The sequence below is a fragment of the Siphateles boraxobius genome, unplaced genomic scaffold (assembly GCF_051911475.1).
Source record: "Siphateles boraxobius isolate OS27281-9 unplaced genomic scaffold, OSU_SipBor_1 65, whole genome shotgun sequence".
Taxonomy (NCBI): Eukaryota; Metazoa; Chordata; class Actinopteri; order Cypriniformes; family Leuciscidae; genus Siphateles; species Siphateles boraxobius.
The window spans coordinates 15,869,320-15,896,290 of record NW_027509192.1 but is presented as its reverse complement, the minus strand read 5'-3'; the positions used below and the strand labels follow the sequence as shown (position 1 = coordinate 15,896,290).

Genomic DNA, 26,971 nt, shown 5'->3' with positions numbered 1-26,971 from the left:
CTCAGACGAATGTTGTTGGCCACTACTAGAAACGATAACATGCTTTAAACGGCCCAGTCGTACTGCAACCATGGAATTTTGCAAAGTGTTGAGCAGTTAGAGACTTTCAAACCTATATGTCTATGACATTCAGCTTGTGACAGAATGTCATTTCTTTCTCAAAAAAGTGGTAGTTATGCTGTATACTTCTGTGACTGAGTTTGCCAGCTCTACTGCTGAATGGCTCTCTCTCACATGTTGAGTCTTTTGAGGCTGGCGGTGGGGTGCTGGTGCATGCTGGGATGTCCCTGGTGTGAGCTGCTGTTTATGTGGCCTGAGGACTGCCTGATGTGTCGCTGCGATGGAGTGAGAGACCACTGTTGAAAAGAGTCTCTGTGCAGTGCTGCAAGATCACCTTACACAGCCACTTCCTGCTTCCGCCCCCTTTCCTCACAAGCAGCCCAGTGTACCCACTTGGCCAGTGAGGGGAAAAAAAGTCAAAACAGAGGGGTTCAGTACGCCCGGCAGTGTAGCACAGGACCCCATTCATCTTCCTCCACTACTCCAGGATGACTTTATTTTTCAAATTCACAAATATTTCCCTGTGAAAGCCCCTGAGGTTCAGAAGCAAGCATGTGCTTGACTTTCCTCTGTCTCTGATCTGAGGCCTCTGAGGCACCACTTGGTTTCTCAGTGTGCGTGTTATAAAAATCCTGTCATGAGAGTGATGTGCAGTGTCAGTCACTGTGAGGGGTCTTGAAGGGGCTATGAAGGTCTATCAAGATGTCTGGGGCAAGTCGATGAGGTTGCCTTTCCCAACAAAGTGAATACTTGAATCAAGTCACTCCAGACCTGTTGGTCTTTTGGGGTGAATGGGTGGTCACTAAAAAGTGGGGGCGGTAGGATAGGTATGGTAACAGAGTTACCATAGGTAGAAGGGGTTTTGCTATTTCTGGAATTACAGAGCACCATCTGGGCCCAACCACAGCTTTAGAGACAAGACTGTGATAGTGGGGCACACCTTATTTATGCAGAGGCCCTTGTCCAGGTGGAACAGGGAGTCACGGGTGTTTAAGATTCCTGGGGAAATGGCAAAGTGGGTGAATAACTGGGAACACAAACAAACCCAGGGGCATTAATGACGAGGCTAGTGAGAGCCTGGATGTTTTTCTTTCTCTACTTAGCTCATCTAATGAGAGTAGGAGAGAAAGTGGGGGCTTTGAGAAAGAACTATTTTTTTTCTCCTTCACTACAGTTGCCATGCTTTCCGTCAATGGACACAGCTTAGATTTCTTAAAGCTTAAGACACATTTACACAAAACAGCACCCGATACGGCTGCTCCTGATGGGGGGGTGGGGTTGGGGCTGGCGGGGGGATAGGAAAATATTCACCCGGCACTGCTGTCTTCCTCCCTGGGCTACCCCTTGGATGTCAGCCCCACATCACTGGGAGAAGAATGACACTCTGTACAGTGGCTGCATGGGGCCATTCATAGCTGTGAGTCTGGCCACAGACAGCATGTACGACCAACTGAGATCTTCTGGAACAGAACTGGTACAGATCCACTCTCTGTAGCACAGAACTGGTATTGATGGTCCACTCAACACAGACAGACCCAGTAGTCATTCTCACATGCTGGTCTAGGGTCAGCAGGGGACAAGTTTGCTGGCAGAGGGCTCATTCAGGTGGGCTGTGCTCGGGTCAGTGATGAGTGGACCTGTTTATTGACAGAGTGACTGGATTGATCAGATCCCATTAAAACTCCCATCATTCTCAGTTCTCGGTTTGGCTTAACCAAATATTTTTCCCCATTATGTTAATAGCCATAAAGAACTATGAATATAAAAATACTCTCTTGTGGAGAAGTCCAAGGTAGTTATACTCATGAGATTTGTTGTGGTTCAAAAATGCAGCAAACAAAATAGATCAATGAATCAAAACATAATTTTCAAATGCTAATCACCACAACCACAAGACCAGGGATCCGCAATTTCTTACTGGACGGCCACCTTCTTGCAGAGTTTAGCTCCATACCTAATAGGGATGAACATAGCACATTCCAAACCGTACCGAAACCGTGACCCTAAAACCGTGATGATAAACCAAACTATGAGTAATTTGAACCGTTACACCCCTAATACCTATTCAAACACACCTGCCTGCAATTTTCAAGTAATCTTGATGACTTTGGTTAGATTGATTAGGTATGTAGCTAAACTCTGTAGAATCGTGGCCCTTCAGTTGCATGTTAGGTTAGACACAATACATTGGGCTAGTTAAGCATAGACGCTAATGCTCAAGACTAGTCACCTAAAGGTTGCTGGGAGAGGTGAGACATGATCTATTACCATGGGTCCTTGATCAAGAAACTTCAGGGGGATTATCCTTTTAATAAGTGTACTGTATGTGGTTTCAGATAAAAGCTTCTTGTAAAGAAGCTTCTTGCACTTTCTGTAAAGCTGCTTTGAGACAATGTGTATTGTGAAAAGCGCTATACAAATACATTTGAATTGAATTGAATTCAATTAAAGAGTTACTCATTAATCATGTCTAACTTCAAAGAAATGTCATAATAATTCACTAGATCTGTGTTACTTTTCCTTTACATATTAGAACAACTTTCAGGCAGCATTACTTGTCCGAGCCTTGGTGCCCAGAGGTGAGCCTCTGTCCTGCGTGGGCAGCTTTGGCTCATTTTAGATATAGTGAGTATGAACCTGATGCCCAGCTGCAACAAGTGTCCTCTGTCTATTAGACTACTGTAGACTTTTGGTGGTTCAAGAGAAGCAGCCAAACCAAAGCAAGGCCTGGAGCTAGATTGAACGTAGAAATAGTTACTAATTCATAGTTTTCATGTTACGCATGCCACAAATAGTGCATAGTTTTAAGCATCAACTTAACTGTTTCATTTTGTGGTATGGTCCAGTGGTCTGTAAGGGTTGGAGGGAAAAAATAATCAATTCTCCGATGCATCGCAATCTAGAATCGATTATGAGTTTAGTTAACAGCAGATACACAATGGCATTTTGTGTGCTTTAGAAACAGCCGTAGTCTGCTTGCTTTCAATTTCACACAAAAACCCTTGAACCGTCCATAAAATAGTGTTCCATAAAGTTCGAAAAGGTTGAAGCGAATTACAAGGGTAATCGTGGGCTTTATTGCATTTTTCCAGTGTTTTCTTTTTTCAAATGCTCTATAAAGGCATTGTTTTTGCCATTTGGAATGCAGTAAGCCTATTTCTATACACGAAACTCACTTACTGACAGTTTTTAAAATCTCACATGCGCTTCGTAGGACTGTAGTACTCCGGACTCGAGAGCGCTTTTCTATGGTCTCGGACACACTGGTATTCGGACTCGGACTTGTCTCAGTCTCGGCCACTGGTCTTGCCAAATATGGCCAGGAGTCCAGGTGTCTTCATTATGTTCCCAATAAGCACACATAAAAGCCATTTATTTCCACACCGTTTATTTGCTCTGGTGTGAGCCGCGATTGCGCCAGAACCAGCCAGTTGTCGAGATAATTCAGCACGCGCACTCCCTGGAGTCTCAGGGGAGAAAGCACTGCGTCAATAAACTTCGTAAATGTCGGGGACAGACCGAACAGCAGAACTATGTATTGATAAGCCTGCCCCTCGAAGGCGAATCTCAAGAATGGCCTGTGATGGGGGGCTATCTGAATGTGAAAGTGTGTGTCTTTCAGATCCACAGTGAAACATTGCTATTATGAGGTATCACCATATGTCATCATTCTGTTTTCTTTAGATTAGAAGATTATATGATATCAAGGGGAATGTCTATACTTAATCCTGGGTGTTGTGTCACTGTTTTTGCTTTTATATCAACAAATAATAACCCAAAATGATTGTCTTGATAATGTCATGCATAAGAATTTTTTTTCCTGTCCTGGAATCGGCCTTGACTCGGACTCGAACCTTTTTGGACTCGGTCTTGTCTTGGACTTGAACCTCTTCGGACTTGGTCTTGACTCGGACTCGACTAGTCCTGGTCTTGGACTTGTCTTGGACCTTTCTTGGACTCTACAAAAGTGGTCTTGACTACAGCCCTAGCGCTTCGCGAAGAGCGCATGCTGCTTTGGGCTTGAGTAAGTAGTTAAGTGCACTTGAATCTCAAAATGCTTTTATGATGCTTAATTAATGCAAACACAGTAAGTTATGTCTTAAGAGATTAAAAAGACAGGACAAAACACCTGACAATTCAGCCTATTAGATCTGCCGCTGTATATGATTTTCATCAGTAATAGTCAAGCTACTCTTGACTGGAAAGTGTTGAGAAACTTGAAGCACTCTTTGTTTTTTGCTTGTAATATATTTATTTGTTCTGCTTTATTATTTTACTATTTGCTTGTCTGTTTTAAAGGGGCATTTTGGCAACTATTTCAGCTTAATAAAACCGTTTAGAAATCATTTGGATGGTTTAATAACCTGTTCTGGTGAGAATGGTGACTTTCCCCGATCCCCCCAGCGCTCCTAGGCGGAAAACCAACCTTGCAACATGAGGATTAACGTCCCGGTTAGTTGGAAATAGGAAGTCTCGTGAGAAGCAAGAACGAGCAAGAAACACAAACTGCTTTATTGCAATTCGACATAAACACACACGCCACACCCAATGTGTATGATGTATTACCCACCTCGGTAGACATAGCTCCACACGATAAAGTTGTCCGGCTCCGATAATAACAAATGCACATGAGCAGTGGTAGAAAGGGGGAGAAGGGTGCCGCAAGTAGGGATGCAACGATTAAAGATTTTGTAAGTACGATTATTGTCTGAGAAATAATCACAATTTAACGATTATCACGATTATTATGCATCAATTAATTTCACAACACTATATGTATAATATCACATGAACACTCAACACTAGATTTTCATGTGTTATTTGCCACAACACAGTACAAAATTATAAAATGACAAACGATAATCAATCTCTTCCTTTGGAATTAAAGAGAAGTGCTTTGTAAACATCCAGCATTTTTCTTTTAAAATAACAAATTAAGTCAATGGCTGCAGGGCTCTTTGATTGAAATAGATCACAAAATGATTAAGTGTTTAGTTTGTTCTAAATTTATTTTCAACCTGAGGTAGAAAACTTGATAACATGAAAACAATATCTTGTTGGTATTTGACTTAAAAACAAATAAAGGGATAATAAATCCCAATGAAAATAAGAATAAACAAAGTATTTGGCTCTATTGAATAGAGTTAAATGTAAGCTAAATATTAACTATGTATTTCTTTTAAAAGAAAACAAATATAGTCCACATGTTATCCACTCCAATATTATTGTACTTATTTTAATACTCTTTTTTAAATTATTAATCCACATTTTACATGTGCCTTTAGAAAATCATCTATTATAATCTCATTATTTTGGTTTGTTTGTTTGAAGTTTAAGTAAAAATTATAGAAAGAAACTGAGAACATCTCTCATGTAGTGTTATTAATAACTGAAATGCAGTTAATTGGTAGTCCTTGAAGTCTACACGGCCCTGATCTTATGTTAGTGTTTTACACCGGGCATATTAAAACTACAAAGCCTAACATTTACAGGAGAAAGCAATAGGATATTAAGTTAAATGTTCACTGACTGAAACTCTTGAGAGCACGTCACATTCTGTTTTCCACAGACTTGGGTAACCAAAACATTCCGCTGTTTTTTGGTTGTTGTTTTTTTACGTTGCACTGAAAGCTGAAAGTTGCACGCCACGTTCTCCTTTTTCCAAAGCGCTAGGGCGGTTGCGCTCCGGAGGCGTCTGTCGTTGCTGTGTTGGTTCTTGTCACTTGACCTAAGGTGCGCTTGCGGCATTTTGAAAAGTAGAGATGTTTTTATCTCGATGCGGCGTGCCCGCGCTTGAAAAAAACGAGCGCACCGCTTCCCTTATGAGTGCGCATGCCGCACGCTTACATTTGAAATAACGAACTTGAGCGCGCAAAAGACGCGATCTGTGAACAGGCCCTTAAGGCGTTTTTTCGGTGGAAATAGAGCGTCGCTGCTAGTCCCCCTGCCATAGTGGTTGACGAGCACGGCATTAAGCTGGTGCACCGCTGGTGTAACCTTGTTTTCGTTTGGTGCAAAAGTTCCGTTCCGTGCAGAACACTCGGTGTAGCATAGTCTTTACGATTAATTAACCGTGACGTTTTAAAGCGCGGTTAATTGTGAAATCCGGTAATCGCTGCATCCCTAGCCGCAAGTGAGTTTTCTTAACGACATTGTTGTGAAATATACGCCTCACAGCTGTAGGGGGAGCTCGTTGAGAAAACATGCGACAACAAAAGTGAAAATCAGCGAAGAAATAGCTAGGGTTGCCGAATGCCCCTTTAAAGCTATTTAGTCTGAAGCCAGGAAGCTATTTACAATTTAATAATAAAAAAAAAAAGCTACTTAATATGAGTAGTTAAATAAGAAAAGTATAGATAAATGTAACATTTAAAGTCTATTAAACATTCATAAGAAAAAAAATATAGATCAAGAATTGTTTGGAAATTGGATCGTGACTCGGAATCGGATTAGATCGTGAGGTGCCTAAAGATTCATACCCCTAATGGTCTGGGCTGGTAACTGAAAGTTACTGAAACCTCACAAAGTGCCATCTGGGAAATGTGCACTGGAGCAATGCACTTTATTACAGGTTTATACAAAACTGTCCCTGTAATAGCTTACTGTAAATTGTCAAATAATTTGTGTAAATTAGTGTTTAGTTGATCCCCAAATCCCCATACATATAGTCAACCCTTACAAGGCATTATTTTGTACCATTCCAGAAAACAATGAACAAAGCACAAAAGAATATTCTTAATAAACACTGTGACCAATTGATTAATACTGCCACAATTACAAAACCTACTTATTCAAAAGCATGGAAGTAACATTTAGTTTCCATGCAAGAGTGAGTAGTAGTCCAGGCAGCTGTTTGCTGATAAGGACTATAGGGCCTCAGGTGAGAGTCAAGAGACCCTTCTTACAACAAAAAGATCTGCACATCATCCTGTTCAACTGCACATTATTCACGCTTTCCCTTTCTTTTTATGCCTGTTTTTATAGCTGGACACTACACTAATCTGTTCAAGCCCTTGACTCCAGTGGATATCAAGGGTGGTTTCATAACTTCCCATTTTCTTCCCTCATAGTCCAGAACAGCTGCCCACGATGACAAAATCAAAGTTACTCCTACAGTACCAACCTGCAGCTGGTTAAATGCTTCCATATATGGCAGTGTGAAAACAATCAGTAAATTTGGGGAAAAACCCCCATAGAGATATTTACAGCAAGGACTGATATGTTGATGAACGTTTGGATAAAGGTTGCCTGTCAGGCTGCCAAGCTCCTAGCCCTGCTCCAACCCCAAATCTTACCAGCCTGCATATATTTCAAATCTATTGAAACATCGAGACATTTTATAAAGAAAGTATCCTGTTAATCAACAACACATACTCATTTTTTAAATGTGGCATAGTAGGAGCTAATGTTTATAATCACGCAGTGCTATCCTTACATACTTTCTTTCTCAATCTCTCTATCTACTGCATAGCACCAGAAGAAAAAAAAGAAAAAAGGTGCCTTTTTTCTTACATACTTTCTTTCTCAATCTCTCCATCTTCTGCATAGCACCAGAACAAAGGAAAATAAAGATATAATGAAAAGTGAGCATGTTGAAAATGTTATCCAATGCAAAAGACGAACAGTCAGGATGGGGTCATAAGGTTAAAGGGCTGGCATAAAAAACACAAACAGACAACCCAGTAAAAAAAATGCTGTAAACATCACAAAGACATATGGATCTCAGCAAGTAAGTAGACAATCTTTTTTTATTCTATTTATAATATCATTATTGTAGCTAGTTATGGTCAGGATCAACTTTGTTATTAGAATTCTTGCAAGTCTCAGAGTCGTAATGTTAAGGTTTATGTGCAGGTTCCTTATGAAATAAATATTCTGAAAGACAAACAGATCGGCTATCTATCCAATCAAAAGTGAGAAGTGAGGAATGCAGGCCGTAAATTATGTATCACCTCTCCATGTGAGCAAAGCATGCAGCGATCGCACCCTGGAGCGCCGCTGATGAATAAACCATTTGCCTTGAGGGCCACTGAGGAAACGCTGTCACAGGCCATTACAGGGCTCAGCAGCAAGGACAAACTAGGCTCTGTGACTCCACTGCTCTCACTCTCCCTTCTTTCCTTATGGGTATCCGTACCTCTCCATCCAGGTCAAGAAGTCACCCTTGTCCCACAGCTGCTTTTGTGCCCCTCTTCGCTTCTACCCACGTTCTGCCATTCCCTAAGTCTGCTATAGCGTTGGCAGTATCGGATTCCCACGGAAATAAAGTTGTATACCAACTACAGTTAATTGGTTGAGGGTGGGGCCAGTGCTGGGCCAGCTAAAGGCCAACAGTCAGGCCCGAATCCAGAATAGATCCTTTTCATGTCTTTGCCCCTCAAATTTTCTACATTTTTCCTTACCTCAGTTGGACAAACAGCTTTAATTTCACACACAAATATAGTTGCAGTCTGGGTACAGTAAGAAGTACACTACAAATTCAAACCTCCTGTTCAAAGCCAATTTGACTTGGAAAATGTGCAAAACAAGTTTGTCTACTTTTGTACTCTTTTTAAGAAGGGAGTAATATGAGGGGGGAAAAAGGCTTTTAAGAATCCAATTTCTAGGGGAGTGACCCAACTAAAGTCTCAGTTCTCTATCAGGCATTCTGACTCCAAATGGGAAGGTGATTAAAATGATATACTAGCTTGTAAAATCTTTTGAGAGGTTTCTGAAATGTTAAAAGTGTCCAGCCACCCTGCAGTAAGAATAAGAGTACCTTCCCCAAAGGCTTCTAAAAAGGGGAAAGAAAAACTGCTTCATAAGATACTGGTATGAGCTTTTATCACTGCTGTGGGGTCTGGGTGGTTTGCAGGGGGTTGTTTATATTCTGTAAAAATATTTCAATTTGGTTTGATGAATGTTACTACATATAGTCTTTTAAAAGTTTGTCAAGGAATTTGTGAAACCGCGTCTGAGCAAGTCATTCACTGCCAGTCAGCTCTGTAATTCCTCCCCACCTGTGATGCGGTTGATCCGTTCGAATGGTATTCCGTTTTGAAAACAAAAAAAACAAAAACAGATTTTATGGTGGGAAGAATTACACTCCAACGTTGTGAAAGTGCCACCTATGACCTGCGTGTCTGGAAGACAAGGAGTGTTAGCAACGCACACGTACTTTGCGTTAATGCCATTAAACACATTTATCAGCTAAGCAATGCTATGTTAGGCTAAGTCAGGCTATGCACGGTAATTGCATCCTCTGTAATCGAGTCCTTGGCAGGCGATGCACTGCTCTTTAAGTCTAAGCAGACGTCTGAGGCCAATGTAATTGCTGGCAATTGCAGCACCACACAGAGGACAGTGAGGAGGGGGAAGAGAGCGGGAGAGTGAGGAAATGAGGAGTCCTCACCTCAGCAGCTCCTGTTGAGGCTGGAATGTTGGCTTGGTGCAAGAGAGGCTGCCAGCACTGCTATGCAGGTCAGCGGGAAGGAGAAGGGAGGGAGAAAGCTGGGTAGATCAAGTGTTTCTTCTCTCAAAATTTCTTTCTTTCTCTGTGTCCCTCTCAAAATAGAGTCAAAAAAGTATTATTAGTGTATTGCTGGAATATAGTGCTAAGCCATTCAAGGTACTTATGACGTACAAATTGACTATATGAAAAAAAAAAATAAGTAAGAGTTAAATGATGGGGATATATCCAGCTGCAGACCCGCAGCACCACCAGTTTCAGAACCCCAGCGCCATAACCGGAAGTGAGGGAGGGGCGGAATTATTGACAATGAGACAAGCGGAGACCACGATGAGTTGTCTAACGTTTTTGACATCATGCGGCGAAAAATTATCGCATATATTAAGTTCTGCATTTATCTGCTAAATATTTAATTTGTGCTTAACTTTATCATCTTATTGAAGCTTGAATATGTTGTCATACTTTATTGTATTAAACATTTTTTCTACGGATGGTTCGATACATTTTTGCGTTTTGTAAATGGGCCTTGCGGTGACGTTTTGAAAACGTTTAACGTTATCTTGTGAAGGTGTTAAAGGGTTAGTTCACCCAAAAATGAAAATTATGTCATTAATGACTCACCCTCATGTCGTTCCAAGCCCGTAAGAACTCCGTTCATCTTCGGTACACAGTTTAAGATATTTTAGATTTAGTCCGAGAGTTTTCTGTCCCTCCATTGAAAATCTATGTACGGTATACTGTCCTTGTCCAGGAAGGCAATAAAGACATCATCAAAGTAGTCCACGTGACCTCAGGGGGTTAGTTGGAATTTTTTGAAGCATCGAAAATACATTTTGTTCCAAAAATAACAAAAACGATGACTTTATTCAGCATTGTATTCTCTTCCGGTTCTGTTGTCAATCCGCGTTCACGAGGCCAGTGACGCTGCTGACGTAAGACGCTGCTGACGTGTTATCTGGTGCGTCAGTGTATTCGGGTTCAAATAAATATGTCTGGTAAAAAAAAAATGCAAGTCTTCCCCTGTGTCGAAATCCTTAGACATGTTTGCAAAGATTGTTTTGTTTACAGCGTGCGTCTCCCTCAGACTGTAAACGAAGCTCGGGCGCACCAGATAACACGTCAGCTCGTCTAACGTCAGCGGACTCATGAATGCGGATTGACAACAGAACCGGAAGAGAATACAATGCTGAATAAAGTCGTCGTTTTTGTTATTTTTGGAACAAAATGTATTTTCGATGCTTCAAAAAATTCTAACTAACCCCCTGAGGTCACGTGGACTACTTTGATGATGTCTTTATTGCCTTTCTGGACAAGGACAGTATACCATACATAGATTTTCAATGGAGGGACAAAAAGCTCTTGGACTGAATCTAAAATATCTTAAACTATGTTCCGAAGATGAATGGAGGAGGTGTTACGGGCTTTGAACGACATGAGGGTGAGTCATTAATGACATAATTTTCATTTTTGGGTGAACTAACCCTTTAAAGTGTTTGTTCCACGGTCCTCTGTTATATGCATTGTTTGTGAGTTAATGTTACCTTATAGTTTTTTACATTATTTTACATAAAGAAAAATGCATGCTGCACATGTTCTTGTGAAATAAAGAATATTTTATATAAAATGCCCATAAGTTTCAAGCATTATTTTTCACCATAATGATCAGGAAGTAACTCTCATAATACAATGAAATGGATAACTATTTACAATTATATTACACAAAATCAATGTTTTAAAATGCTTATTGTACTGTACCTTAATGTATCATTATAACATACGTATAAAGTATGACGTTTTGTATGTAATAAAAGCATGCCATTTCATGTCTAAGCAAATTACGCTCCAAAACGTTACTGACGTTACTCTGTTTAGAACGTAAGCTCTGCCCCTCACTTCCGGTCCTGGCGCTGGTGTTAGAACGTAAGCTCCGCCCCTTACTTCCGGTTCTGGCGCTGGGGTTCTGAAACTGGTGGTGCTGCGGGTCTGCAGCTGGATACTATAGGAGTGATGGAGATATTACAAAAAAAACATTTTTTTCCATTTTGTACATTTTCAAGAAAAAAAAAAGTTTTGTGCTTCACCACAAATAGTTTTTGGATTGCTTATTCTGTAAATGGTCATGGTTTGTCTTACCCTGGTATTTCCAATTGTAATGAGATACTTTGCCAATTAATCTTCTCATTTTAGGCTCCAGCAGAACTTAAAATTTCTTTGGTTTAAATTGTTTTGGTTTTATTTCCCATGTTCCATGTGCTTCTAGGTAGTTTCAGGGCTCCAGACTGTGACTAAATGGTATTATTAGCAACTTTTGTTATATTATTAATTTAGATGTGCATTAAATGTATCAAAAGAGTAATGGAATATAATTACAGTATTTTTTGTACATTTGTATTCATAATACTTTTTTTCATAACAAATAACAGAATCCATATAGTTTTTACCATGGCAGTGAGGTGCCATATATGGTTTTACCTGTGGTTATCATGATCTACAAATGTATGATACAAAGGAATAATAATAATAATAATAATTTTTATTTGTAATGCACTTTACACATGAAGGAACATATCTCAAAGTGCTACAAATACACAGATAAAACAATAAAATAGATTAAAACACTTAATAACAAAATTAAGAACAGTTGGTGACAACAAGAACAAGATATGTTTTAAGAAAAAGCAGTTAAAAATAAGTGGGTCTTTAATTTATTTTTGAAGACCTCTATAGACTGTGGCGCCCTCAGGTGATTAGGGAGAGCGTTCCACATTCGAGGTGCAGCTACCTGGAAGGCCCTATCTCCCATAGTACGGAGTTTGGACTTAGGAACCTGAAGTTTGTGGCTGTCAGAAGAGCGGAGATGTCGGGGTGGATTGTGCAAAGTAATGAGGTCTTTGAGGTACACTGGTGCACTACCGTAGACACACTGATAGGTCAGGAGACAGATCTTGTAATCAATCCTGAATCTAACAGGGAGCCAGTGAAGTTTTTGGAGAATGGGTGTGATGTGCTCAAATTTGCGAACCCCCGTCAGGACCCTGGCAGCGCAGTTCTGAATGTATTGCAATCTTTGCATGCTCCTGCCAGGGATCCCAACAAGGAGTGAATTGCAGTAGTCAAGCCTGGAGGAGACGAAGGCATGCACCAGCATCTCTGCATCAGAAAAAGAGAGGGAGGGGCGGAGTTTGGAAATGTTCCGGAGATGAAAAAGTGCGGTTTTACAGGTGTGTTGGATGTTAGTGTTAAATGATAGATGGGCGTCAAATCGAACCCCCAAGTTGGTTATAGAGGATGTCAAAGAAATATCATGGCCAGCAAATGAGTAGACTGTCAGGGGGGAAGATCGGAGTTGGTGTGGGGTCCCAATGAGGAGACCTTCAGTTTTGGTGCTGTTTAACTGGAGGAAATTATCCGTCATCCATGCCCTCGTCTCCTCCAGACAGGCATTTAGAGTGGAGAGTGAAGGTGTAGATGAAGTGGGGTCCAGCCTGACATAGAGCTGAGTATCATCAGCATAGCAATGGAAAGCAACGCCATGCTTGCTGATGATGTGGCCCAGTGGGAGCATATAAATGGAGAAGAGAGTAGGGCCGAGAACGGAGCCCTGGGGCACTCCACAAGTAACTGTGTAGGGCCTCGACCTGGCTCCTCCCAGGGCCACATACTCAACACTATCAGTCAGGTAGGATTGAAACCATTGAATTGCTGTATGTGAGATGCCAATGAAGTGTTGCAGACGATGGAGTAGGATAGTATGGTCAACAGTGTCGAAGGCGGCTGTGAGGTCCAAGAGAATTAGGAGAGATGGAGAGCCCTGGTCAGCAGCCACAAGAAGATCATTTGTGACTCTGACCAGGGCTGACTCTACGCTGTGGCCGGAGCGGAAACCAGACTGAAATTTTTCATAGAGACCATGTAGATGAAGATGATTATGAATTTGAGTTGAGACAACTTTTTCAATGACTTTGGAGAGAAATGGAAGGTTGGAAATGGGCCGATAATTTGAGAAGATATCCGGATCGAGGGATGGTTTCTTAAGCCGAGGGTTGATACGGGCAGTTTTAAGCGAGATTGGAAAATGACCCGATTGCAGGGAAGAGTTAACGATAGTAGTGATGAGAGGACTTAAAGAATTAGTATTTGATTTGATCATGTCAGTGGGAAAAAGGGTCCAATGAGCAGGTTGAGGGTCTCATACTGTGTATGAGAGTCTCAACCTGTCTATGTGTAGGAAGAGTGAAATGAAAGAGTGTTGGTGCAGAGGTTGGGGTGGTGGATGGAATGACATTGCTTTGTATTAGGTCAGCGCGGATGGTAGTTATTTTTGTTGTGAAAAAATCAAGGAATTTATTACACTGGTCGTCAGTATTGTTTTTATGCGTCAGGGCAGGTGGACTGAAAAGATAATTTATTGTTTTAAAGAGCTGTTTTGGATTTCTTGGATTATTGTTAATAATATTGGAGTAATATTGTGAACGTGCCTGACTGAGTAATTTGGAGTATGATCTTTGTTGCTCTCTATAAGCGATTTTATGGACAGTGAGCCCAGTGGCAACATAGCGCCTCTCAAGGACCCTCCCAGCCGCCTTCTGTCTACGAAGCGCATCAGTGTACCACGGAGCAGGGCGTGTAAATGTTACAGTCCGTGTCTTGAGGGGCGCATGGGCATCAAGTATCCCTTTTAATCCAATATTGTAATGATCGACAAGCGCATCAGTAGTAGAGTGATCGGCAGATATGATTAGTTTGTGTAGATCATGTGACAGATGTTCAAGGTTAATTTCTTTTGTTCTGCGAAAGCAGATTTTGTGTTTAGGTTTATTGAGTGAGGTCAGCAATGAAAAGTCAAATGATATGGCATTGTGATCAGATATGCCTAAATCATGTACATGAACATTGTTAACTGGAAAGTTTGTTACAATGAGATCCAGTGTATGCCCTTTGGTATGTGTAGGGACTGTCACAAGTTGCCTGAGGTTGAGTGAATCAAAAAGTTGTAGTAGTTCTGTAGTATATAAACTTGTTGGAGATTCAACATGAATGTTAAAATCTCCAAGAATTTCCACATTGTTTGATGTGGTGCAAACTGGCAAAAGTAACTCAGTTAATTCTGCAATAAAACACGGGTGTGATTTTGGTGTTCGGTATATGAGGATGGTTGTAAATGGAATGGGTAATTCACATCTAAAAGCCAGACATTCAAATGACGACAACTTTGGGAAGGTCACCAAAGATAGGTGAAAATCAGAGCGATAAATGACCGCCAAACCCCCTCCACGACCATTGCCCCTAGCTTTTTCCAGATAAGTATAGCCAGTTGGGCAAGCTTCATTAAGTATTTTGAGTACACATTAAGTACAAAGGAAGACCAATTTTAATAAGCAATTTCATTAAAATCTTTAATTTTGTTAATGAAAAATACATTTACATCCGCATCCCAGCTCAAGCTAATGATAGTGTCAATTTAGTGTAAAATGTGCATTTCCAAGAGACAAAACATGTTGCTGGATACGGTGCTGGTGCCACCATCCGTAGAACACTAGTGGCACTGCTCTCATATGTTGTAGCAGTGTGACTTAAGGGTCTCTTTCTATTCTCCCTAGTTTCTATTCATTCTATTGAAACATTTTGTATAGGCTGCCAAAATGAGCTCTTGACTCCAACAGAGGTCAGGGCAATTGATAGATTTCAAAACCCAAATTAATCAGCAACTATGGCGTGCTATTTTTAACCATATCATTTGTGATATCATTGGGGCCATTGGCTTCTTCAGAATTTAAAGATGTTAGCGTTTTGTAATAGCTCTTGATGGGTAACGGGAGATTGACTGAGTTCTGGCTGCTCTTACAGAGTATTCTGAGCAGCTTTAGTTATTGTGTGATGTGGTCATGGTTTGTATTCAGGTCTTTCATGGGATCTGTGTAAATTGGTTTTCAAAGTGCCATTTTAAGATATCATTATTTTGATAGTGCACTTGTAGTGCATTTACGTCCAGAAAGACTTTAATAGTCAACCAGCTTCATAAGGAAGACAATGCTGGCTGATCATGGCTATTACAGCAGGATCAGCACCTAACCAGGACTAACTAGCCTAAACCGGCACAAGAATTAGTTTCGGTTTCACTTTACAGCTGATATGTGAAGGTCTTCTCTCTTTTACTCACCATCTGTGCTTATAGTTTCTGGTTTTCTTCTGAAACTTTTTTCAGGACTTCTGAGTAGTTTGTTGACAGAGTTGGTCTCCCTCTATAATAGTGTTGCACGGTATACTGACACTATATTAAGAAAAAAAGAAAAGAAAAAAAGGACTGTATCAACATCAAAGGGTTGGTATCGATCCAACCCTACTCTAAATCATCTTTGAGCTACTTGGACAAAAGTGGAGGTGGTGGTGAGAAGTTTAGGCTTGGGGAAGAAGATCAGATTACCTTTTCATTTTTTCGCCATTATGTATATAGTGTGCAAAAATAATATCTCTGGATTTGCAATTACATATTCATTATGCCTGTTTGCTCTTGCTGGAATCTCAACTTCCTGGAGTTAAGGCCCTGGTCATAGCGGCAAAATGCTTTTTTCATGAGAATTTCAATGCATGTGCTAGATAAAACAAGGCCAAACTAACCTTATTCATAACTTACAGAGGTTTTCTGGCTTAAATGACCCTTCGCTAAGCCCTGCCCTCACTAGTTACTGTTGCTACGCCTGTCAAGCTTTCGCGCCTGGCATGTCTATTGCAGTGTGTATGCACCAGTGCCAGACATTCCCAATGAGATAATTAGTGTTATTTTTGGCGATCATGTGAAATATCTGAGAGAGCAAGACAAAGGGGACTGCAGTGTGCATTCAAGGGATATATCCACAACATAATATGCAACCGATTAGCAAATAATTTCATAAAAATTTAAGCTAAAGCCTATAGTCGCAGCCAAGCAGCCTCCGTTTCATAGCAACAGACCATTCAAATGGGAAACACAAATTGAGGAACAGCTATGTTCGTGCACAGCAGGGTAACTGAAATGTGAAAATAATCGAATAATAATAAATCAAATAGTTTATCCATACATTTTGTGGAATAACACTAACACCGGGAGAGCCGCGATCGGATTGGGTTAAAGTTACTCAGTCAGGGATAGTAGGCCGTCGATTAACAAAATGCTAAAATATTTTAAAGTATTTCAGTGAGCCTCTGTCTAGTCTTTAATAGTCTTATTTTACGTTAAAATATATGCATTATGAACAAAGAACCGTCATTATTTCCAACTTCCAAGCAATACGTGTTTTTGTTAATCCTGTGGACATTTAGTTGTGAATGGGGTCTCCCACACTGCTGGATCCACGCACATCATTTCTCCCCTTGGCTTTTAGATTTTCGGGAAGGAAAAAAATTCCACTCCCCCATCCAAACATTTAGGATAGCGGGTATCAGATTTGAACAGTCCATACGTACAACGCTTCGGCATGTTTCACTCGCTCGAAAGCTTGCCAGACCTCCCGCGCCTAGTTACGGTTGCTAAGACACGATTGGCCAGCGGCGGTTTTGGGGCGTGGCTTAGCGAAGGGACAATTCGGACCATTAAACTTTGTAGATGCTGATGGTTGCTGCTTGGCAGCTGCTAGTTTATTAGTAATTCAAGTGTAATAAATCTTTGTGATCTTTAATCAAAATGTAATAATTTGCTATTTCTCTATTTTTCTTTTCTGTTGATAAGACTTTGCCGGCTTATCATGTAGCCACTGTTCTAGCCTGTTTCATTGCAAATACGTCATATTGTGGAAAAAAATTATGCAAAGTTCGCTATTCAACAGAAATTCACAATGACCTTACAGCTAATTAGTCAACTAATCATTTAGGCAACCCACTGACTAGTTGATTTTAAGTCTGAAGTCTATTATTGTGCTTCAATAAGCTACAATCAAGGTAGCACTTCATCTCACTTTACGGTCAAAATGTCATCCAGATCATTATCTAGTTGTCTGCTATTTTTCTTCCTCTGTCTCTGTTTTTCTTTCTACCTGTCTTTATCTTCCTCCAGATACTAGCCCTGGGGGTCGGCCATGTTTATGCCTGTTCAGGGTCCTGAGCTTTTGGATGTGTGACCTCAGATTTTCACAAAGGTCTATGAGACAATTCAATGCTTAAAATGCTTGGCTAGAGGGTAGAAACAATGTGACATGTATTCCAAAGGTGTTCTTCAGTATCTTAAAGGCTGTGAAAATTGTTGTTGGGGAGTGAAAGAAAGAGTAAACAGGGGAGGAGAAAGAAAAGAGACACATGGCTTGTAGTAAATTAAACAGACAGAGGGAAAGCCGAGTGGCCTAAGATTCATAGCTACTTAGGGATGTAAGAAATGGGAGGTTGAGGGAGATAGAGAGAAAAATGGCTATGCCATCGGGTCTAATAAAACTGTGTCTGTTATTGCATGTTTCTAAGCACTCGGTGCTTTTACAAGAGTATAAAGACTCACAAAAGATCAGGTCAAAAGTAATGGTGTAATGGTGACTAATAATGATATTGGTTACAATCTATCAAGCTTTGACTACACTACCCGAAAAATTATCTTAATATTATTTGTATATTATAAAGATAGGAACTTGTTTGATTATTGCATGCTGTAAATATGTGGAAAAATATAGCAAAAATTGCTTGTTGGAGAAAGTAGCAATGCTACTAGAATAGGTAGACTTTTTTGAAAACAGCTGAGCCACTGTCATGCTACTGAAAAATGTTTAGTTGGCTTCTCCCCTACACTGGCACACAGACACCATACAGACGCGTGATCAGAGAGACCAGACTTTAATAGGCATGCCAGTGGGCAGCTGGCACAGAGCAGGCTGGCTATATTTAGACTGAATGGAGATTAATTTACGTAAAAAAAAACTTTCTTTCTTTTTCTCATTCACTCTGTCTGTTTCTGCCTTTGCGATCAGGGCCTCTGTGGTGGTTCTCACGTTTCCCTTTTTCTTTCTTTCTGCCTCTGTCTCTTATCCACTTTCTTTCCATATTTTCCACACATTCCTGTTTTCCTCCCTCTCTCTCCTTATTCAGTCGCTTTAAATCTGATGTAATGCTTACCCCCAGATACCCTCATACTCCGCTCTGAGCAAACCAGCTGCCAAGACCCCTGCTTGCATCTGTCGAGTGATCTGTATCCCTTCGTCACTCATAGCACGAACGAGAGAGAAAATAATCTGGTGGTCAGAATATGCATAATGTTTTGGCCAGTTGCCAGGGCATTGCTATTGTTTTTTGGGTGGCTGCTAGGTGATTACTTGCTAACCCACCAAATTTCTACTCTATTGGTAGGGGTGGGCAATATGCCACTAATTCTTATTTCATGATAATGATAATTTCACAATATAGTTATTTTTGCTTTAAATAAGGTTTTTATATCATCTGCAATAGTCAGTGTTACCGTTGTTCAGCTGCAACACCGGTTACATCACTCGCCCACTATGGCACCACCCCCCACTGTCGTTTTGAGTTAGAGAACAGACACTACAACTGAACGTGTCTGCTCAATGCAGCGTGAGTCACAGCACAGATCAGTAGTAGGAGTCAGGTTTCATTTATCATTCATTTATATCAAAGCGAAATGTAATGGTGCCTATTTGGCAATATATTGGATTTAAATCCAATGCTAATATGGGAACCTGCAAAAAATTTGTTTTGTTTTTCTAGTTGTTGTGTTTTTCATTAAAGCAGCACTATGTAGATTTTCAACCTTTATAATATATTTCCAAGACCCTTGAGATGGTACATCGACTTAGGTTGACAATAGGTTGAATGACACGTCTACCATAGCCTGACAGTGTCTGTATCGCTTTTACTGGCACTGTAACTTCGGGTTTCGGGTAGTAACTACAAAATTCGACTGCTTTACGGCATGCCTCACTTCCCCCACCCCCCCCCCCCCCCCCCCCACTTCCTCAAATTCTGACTTGAGAGCCCAACTATGCCTAGCGTTTGATTGTTGCCGTCTGTAGCCGTCTGTATGTTGTTGTCATGGCCGAAGCAACAACTAAAAGGAAGAAGGCAAAGGCTTTGTCAGAGGAGACTAAAAAAAGAAAAAGGGAGAGTGACAAAATAAAAGATAAAAGGCTGGATGAGAATCAATATTGGTCCAGCGTTCACTCGCTGGCGTGAGCTAAAGGAGGAGGAGGAGGAGGGGTGCCCGACCGATGCTGACCTGGCCCCGTCATGCTGTTGGACTAGTAAATATATTGCTTGCATACTATCTCTATTTGTTGTCTGCCTGGCCATGTTACGGAATCTATCTGCTCCTCCATTTATCTTCATGATAGTCATGTTTGTTTATTTATTTTTATTTTATTATAATGCAAAACGATTTTTCAAATTTGCAGATTCATCTATGGTAGCTTCATATTATAATATTGACGATATATGGCTATTACCTACCACACAAACATTGAATTGAATTAGCATATCCATTATGTAAAACAGTAGCCAATAGGCTACTATAATGACGCTGGCTTGTAAACGTGAGCTACGCGATCTTTTGGCGTTTGAAAAAAAATAAAACCCATGAAATTATATTCATATGACATGCTGAAATATATGCCAATGTACCTGGGATGAAGACATTCCACACGCAACTCTGGCAGTCTGCCCAACACGTGAGAACTTACGAGAACTCAAAAAGGTATCGGCTTGTTAACAAATGCACGTGTATCCCCCATAGGTATCCCCTGGTGTAACCATAACAGATTTTACGACAGTAGTAGAAGACAATACTGTTTCCCAACTGTAGGGGGACCCTGAGAGCAAAAACTACATAGTGCTGCTTTAAAAATGATAATGAATCCACCATTCAAGCAATTGCCGCCCCCGGATTGGCACTGATTTGAAATGGTGCGTGTCCACTGGCACGGAGCGTTTTCAGTTCATTCCTTAGAAATCTCAACTTTCATAGGAATTAATTGAAAACTAATGCATTTCAAATTAGCGATTTAAAAGCAAGGTGCAAAAGAGGGAAAAAGCAAGTCCTAGCAAGCCGCAAAAAAGAACTGGGTTCAGTACTCATGCGCTCTATGAGCAGAAGCATGCTCTCAGACAGTACACGCATATAGCAAAATGAGTTCTCTTGTGCTACTTATTGCATTTCAACGGTTTAAAATCATTTGTTTTTAAACGGCAATGCTTAAATGCATGCAAATGATAATGTCCAATGAGCGTAACCACGGTAGAGGCAATAGTCAAATTTCTACCGGTTAATCGTGCCTACTGGTATATCGCAACCAACCCCTACGGATGGCTTTACATTTGTAATAATAATAATGATAAATTTCTACTCTACTTTGGCCTCAAATTACCTATTACATACAGGACCAGTACAATTGAACACTATAGAACATTATACTTTGTGTTTGTGCGAGCTTAGGCCTGCTCATATTGCCATTCACCACACTAAGAACAGAAAGTGATGACTTCTGCATTCACACACACATGCCATCATCTCACAAAACTCCTGTCCCAGGTGCTGCAACAGGGGAAACACGCTCCTTTGCCTTTTACAGGGCTCTTTCGCCCTGACCCGTGACACTTTATTGGGACACAGACTGCAGCTACTGTAGCAGTCCTTATTGGATCAGGCTAGAGCCGACTGAGCTGCCCTATGATTCACAACCGCCAACGATAACCTGCCAATCACAATCAACTTCTGCACGAAAAGTAGGGGTCGAAACTCAACTCAATGCAAATAATTGAAAGCACATGTTGTCAATTTTTTTTTTTTTACCACTGCAATTATTTGGGAATGAGCCGCAATATTTTGCTGAGTACAACACACAGAGCTCCCCGCTCCCCGGGAGAGAGTGGAAAACTCCGCCTCAGCAGTACCGGTGAATATCTCTTATAATGATAGGGGCAGGATAAAATAGACGACTGCCAGCATGCTATTTAATAATCAGAGGGAGGATAGAGTCAGGGGCGTAGCAGCCATTATAACGACCCCCCACCCCCCACATTTTGGGAGATAATCATTACAGTTGAGTGCAAATAATAAACTAGGTGGCCACTTAAATGACAGCTTTAAGACTAAGCAGACGTCTGATACACCCAGACTGCATTGGCAGTCGATCAAGAGAACAATCAGTAAGCCAGGGATGGGCAACTCAGGTCCTCGAGGGCCACTGTCCTGCAGAGTTTAGCTCCAACCCTAATTAAACACACCTGAACAAGCTAATCAATGTTTTCAGGATTACTAAAAAATATTTTTTGTCAGGGTTGGAGCTAAACTCTGCAGGACAGTGGCCCTCGAGGACCGGAGTTGCCCATCCCTGCAGTAAGCGATAATTCTAATGGCCACTGGGTTCCTGAAGCATATTCTGAAGGAACTGGCTTTGTCATAGCAAACAGCAATAGAGAAACCAAAAAGGATCTTTTTTTCTGTCACCACCATCTTTTAGTCAGTCACAGAGACTGAGTATTGAAGTGGATTTGTGTGGATTCAAAGTAATGGAGGGCAGAGGAGACAGATAACGGGAGATCTCTCCGTGTAATGAATCCGATCTTCAAGCAAAATTAACTGGATGAATATTTTAATGCTAACCAATGCTGTTGTATGAGAATTGAACTGAGCTGGATGATGATATCAATTTTTGCAGAACTGCTTTATAGATGAAACTGAATCTGAAACTGAACTGACTTCAGCCGAAATACATCATTTTCCATTTATCACTGTAAAGCTTTTTTGAAACAATCTGTTTTGTATACAGCACTATATAAACAAAGGTGCCTTGACTTTCTAACATACTCGGCGTGTGTAATGGTATACTGTGTGCGTGTTAGATAGTACCGAAAAACCCACCCCTGCTCAGGAGCATCACGGCAGCTGTCACAACACGAAACCTTTTAAGCATGCTTAAGCATTCCTTTTAGAGGCACGACATATAGAGCCGTTTCTGAAAAAAACAATTCCATTGTCGAGGGAACTATGTCTAAGGAGTTTCACCTCTCGGGCTGTTTTAAAGCACTTATGTAGTTAGCATTCTTGGAGCTCTGTTTCACACATAACATATGCTACCTTAAAGAAGTTTGAGGACTTCTAGTATACCATTTTTTCCCTTTGATATGAATTGACAAATATAGCTGTAACTATAAACTAGCCTAAATTGCATAATACCTCTATGAATCCTGGAAAAATTCAAAGGCCAACAAATATATGTTTAATTAAAATAAATGATTTAATTATAGCAGGTAAACATCTTCCCTTCCTAGGGCCCCGCAAAGACACCAAATTCAAAATAAGTTACCATAAATGGTCATCTTAGTAATGTGTCTTTGGGACTAATCTTAATGTCCCGTCTCAGAGAACAGCTAAAGGCAAACACACTCCACTCACATGGACACCCACATGCACAAGATTGTGGGACAACCGCAATCATCAACTCATCACTTTGGGCTGCCAAAAGACCAAAGTGTTGATTGATGCCTGATCAGATGTTGAGGGTTCACAAATTAAAGTGTTTATTCTGTGGCAGAAGCCTCTAGATAGCTATTAAGTTTTCATACCAACATCACATGACAGGGAAGTTTTGATGCCCATGTGTGTCCGGAAGAATCCTGTTCTTTTATCCTGAGCCATCTGTGTTGAGAAGACACAGATGGTTCAAATAACAAAGGCTTTTCCCCTCATATCCTTGGTTATTTAGAGCCACACATTTGATAGGAAATCAGACTTCTAGGGATTGTATGGAGATTGGACATTAAAAGGTCTTGACCTTAATAGAGCCAAGATGATGCTAGATGCTAAATGTTAAAGATTTTCAATACAGATCACAGATAGAGTTTTGGTATGGGATGTACAAGAATGTACAGCCTAAAAAGAATGGGAAGCCTAAAGTTTTAACTTTGAAAGTTTGAATGAATGTTGAGGCCAGAAAGATACTCTACACAAGTAGGCAAACTTCATTTGCAAAGTTCTTTGCCATGGCAATAGTTGACCTAAAAGCAAACTGACCGTATAGAAAGATGCCCACCATATCTCCACTTGCGGCAGAGCAGAGAATGTAATGTTTTTCTGTGGCTTTTGTACAATGTTATTGGTTATATTGTATTCCATAATGACTATCCTTAATAAGTCGCCTTGGAAAGCAGAAACTGCCACATGAATGAAAGTAAACAGAGGAACGTAAACAGAAAAAAGCCATCAGAAACTTCTATCTTCCCTATTGTGATGTGCATCCAAGTTAAACGGATTTTGAACAAGACAAAAATGTACGGCGGCATTTGATTTTATTCATTGGGAATTGATTGGATTGTTGGATCATCATTGGCTAATTGCTGCGATCTCATGTGAGTGACAGTATAAAAGAAAGGGATTATTGTCTAACTGGCGAACACGTCATCAGAGAAGAGAGAAAAAAAATGATGTGCACAGCTAAATCATTTATAATAGCCACTGCTTTATTCCATAAAAAAATAAGAATTGTCCATTTTGATTTCATTGTGAGCAAGAAGTAGAAGAGTGAAGAATCGCACTCCTTGACCTCATGACCTGGTCAGTCTAACTCAGGACACTCCACATATGGGACTTTAATATGAGGGCTTTTCCAAAGAAGAACCTGTTAGTACTTGTCATAAAAGCATCTAGGAGTGCACATTAGCCTGAGGTAAAAGAGAAAGTGACACGTGTGGCCACCACTCCCTCCCTCTGCTGTTAACCTTCCCTTTTACAATTTCACCTCTCCCTCCCCTGGTATTCTACCCATCAGACCTGTTCACTTTGTCCCTCTCTTCTTTTTTCTCTTGCTCCCACCACCTGTTCCTCCTTTTCTACACCTGCAATGTCATAAAAACAGCTATGTAAACTCGTTTTATTTCCATGCCTATTTCTTTCAGCTTGCACACAGCTGGAGTATCTCCAGTCGCATCTTCATGTCATTAATGTCCTTAACACATTCCAGATCCTGTATCTGTTCCATCCATTGGGCGGCAAATTCTGTTGACCAGTAACTGTTTTCTACAACCTCAAGTGGGTCCTTGGTGGCTTACAAATCCCAAGACATTAATTTTGATTTAAATATCGATATGTATATGTCAATATATAAGTAACTGACATACCTAAGAAAGAATATAGTAAAAAAGAAACTTCTTGCCATGCAATTGAAAACAAGCAAATGAAGCTGCTGGAGGCAAGGTAATCAACAACCCGAATCAAACAATTTAACCAGTTAATCAAAGTCTTAAGAATTACTGGAAAATTCCAGGCAGGTGTGTTGGAGCAGGATTGGTGTACAGCAACTCTCAGGCACTCAGGTAGGACACACACAGGACAGGGATGCATGAATAAAAGTAGTGATGGACAGATGAAACAGCACTGAGATGGAGGTGCAGAAACAGAGTTGAAAGGAGAGGGAAGTCCGAGATTGATTCTTTCCCGCAAAATCACTGGCGCTGATGTATGAAGCATGCTACACTGACGCTCCAAATCTATCACCCAAGTCATAGACGCATGATTCACTTCAGCCAAGAATCTGCATTTATGAATGATTGAATTGTGTGTGACTGTTAGAATATACCTCCTTGCATACTTGTATCTCAGAAAGCCTCTGAAAGTCTGCTCTCATGTGAGTGAGTCTTGTGTATTCAGATCTTTGACAATTAACTTTAAGTGGGCAGTCCACATTGCAGTGTATTCTGGCCAGGAAACACCTACTTACACACAAGGTGACAATAACATGTTGTTTATTTCTGCAATATTTACTCTGGTATATCTGAAATTGGCAATTCCTCAAACAATCTGAATCTACATTTGTGCTCAAGGACATCTCATTAACTTGCTTCTGAATGTCTCGTATGACATTTGAACAACTCTGTGTCAAAATTCGGTGTGTAACCTGTCCTGCACATCAAATCAGTGGCTTGTCAAGGAGTCTGGAATTACTTTTTTAAGCAATCAGACTTACCATTTCAATCGGCAAAGAATGTAATAGCAAAAAAAAAAAAAAAAAAAAAACTTGCATTCAAGGATTGATCTGAGAAAAATCTACAGAAATATCAAAGACTTGGGGATGGGCTTGTTTTGACTTGAGCAGGTAAGTAAAGCACCAAAATAGCATTCGGAATACCCTAGCAACCACTCAGACCACCTTAGAAACTGCATAGGCCAACGCATGTGGCTGTGTTTTCTTTACAGGCAAATATCACTGTTTTTTTCCAAAAATGTGAAAATCTAATTCTAAGTATTCTATAATACAGCTACTGTAATTTTTAGACGTGAGACATTGTATAATGCCTTTTACTCGCCTTTGATTCCTTGTGGGAAGAGAATCAAAGTGGTGATTCGCTATGCATCAAGGGACATTTTCAAAGATTTTGTCTACACACAACCCCTTGCTTCCTAACGGACTGTCTGAATGTTTATGAATGAGAGCTGCTCGAGGGTGTGTACAGGATTTGCCAAAATGGCTATGTGGTGCACATTTTTCTCGTTTGGTGTGTGCCAGTGTTTACACAGCCTCATAAACAAAGACGACCAGCCGGAAGTGCTCAGCATAGATACGCCTGACCTCTTTCACCAGCTAACTAAGCCGTTAAGAGCCATATGCTATCTTTAATGATGCCTGTGTGTGTGTGTGTGTGTGTGTGTGTGTGTGTGTGTGTGTGTGTGTGTGTGTGTGTGTGGCATTGATGCTGAGGAGATGGTAGTAAGTAAAAAAAAAGTGCAGTTTCTCGGTCACAACCATGCTGTCTGATACATTTCAGCACCGGTAACATCAAGAAGACCACATACATAGTGCACATCAGATAAACCAACATGTTTATCTAAACTAGATATACTCCATTTGCTTTTGACAGACAATATACACAAACGTTTTAAAATTCTTGTGCAAACTTTGAACAAGATACGCAAATAGAAACTGATGACATAGCACTACTAGTACTGTGAAATCAGACATATTTGCTTTTTCAAATGCTCAAGGTCAAGAACGTGACGCGGGCTTCTGGATCACAGACAGGAAGCTAACTAGCTATCAAAATTGTATCTAATTTAGCTAAAAAAAATGTGATGTTTCTCACTCGATAACTGCCTTTTCCAAGCACTTTACAGTCCTTTGAATAACCATATTGATCTGTGCATAGAAAAAAGTCTCCCATTTCCCACGGATCACTCCTGAATAAGCCGTTTGAAACGGTTATGCTTACTAGTCTGACACAGCAAACAAGCATGTTTGAGGCACAAACACTGCAGCAACTGGGCGCACCCATGGGGAATGTGACATCAGGGCCTGACTATAGCAGCTGGGCTCCATGCAGCATTTACAGGTTAAAACAGTGCCACAGTGGGTTCTCCACACATCTAAGAACTGACCTGGTGGCACAGACAAGGCCAGATTCAAGTCACTGAACAGGACAGATGTACTATAATGGATTCAAGTGTGGATACATGCAATACCCTGTTCCAAAACCTAGTGACCTGCCTTCTTTTTTATTGTCTACATAGGC

General features: G+C 40.6%; 2 protein-coding genes across 9 annotated transcripts in view; both read right to left on the bottom strand.

Annotated features, from left to right (window-relative positions):
* The window catches only part of znf469 (zinc finger protein 469), a 376,839-nt gene that overhangs the window by 24,669 nt on the left and 325,199 nt on the right, over positions 1-26,971 (bottom strand). For 2 of the 6 annotated variants that reach the window (XM_077211301.1, XM_077211305.1), the window contains 2 exons: positions 15,669-15,779; positions 9,452-9,603 (listed from right to left, as the gene is read on the bottom strand). The exons of 3 other annotated variants lie outside the window; for them this stretch is intronic. The gene's annotated coding sequence lies outside the window, so the exon portion shown is untranslated. The remainder of the gene's footprint in view (positions 1-9,451; positions 9,604-15,668; positions 15,780-26,971) is intronic. One more of the 6 variants, XM_077211306.1, reaches the window with a different exon arrangement.
* The window catches only part of LOC143721168 (troponin I, fast skeletal muscle-like), a 492,195-nt gene that overhangs the window by 199,886 nt on the left and 265,338 nt on the right, over positions 1-26,971 (bottom strand). The window lies entirely within an intron of this gene.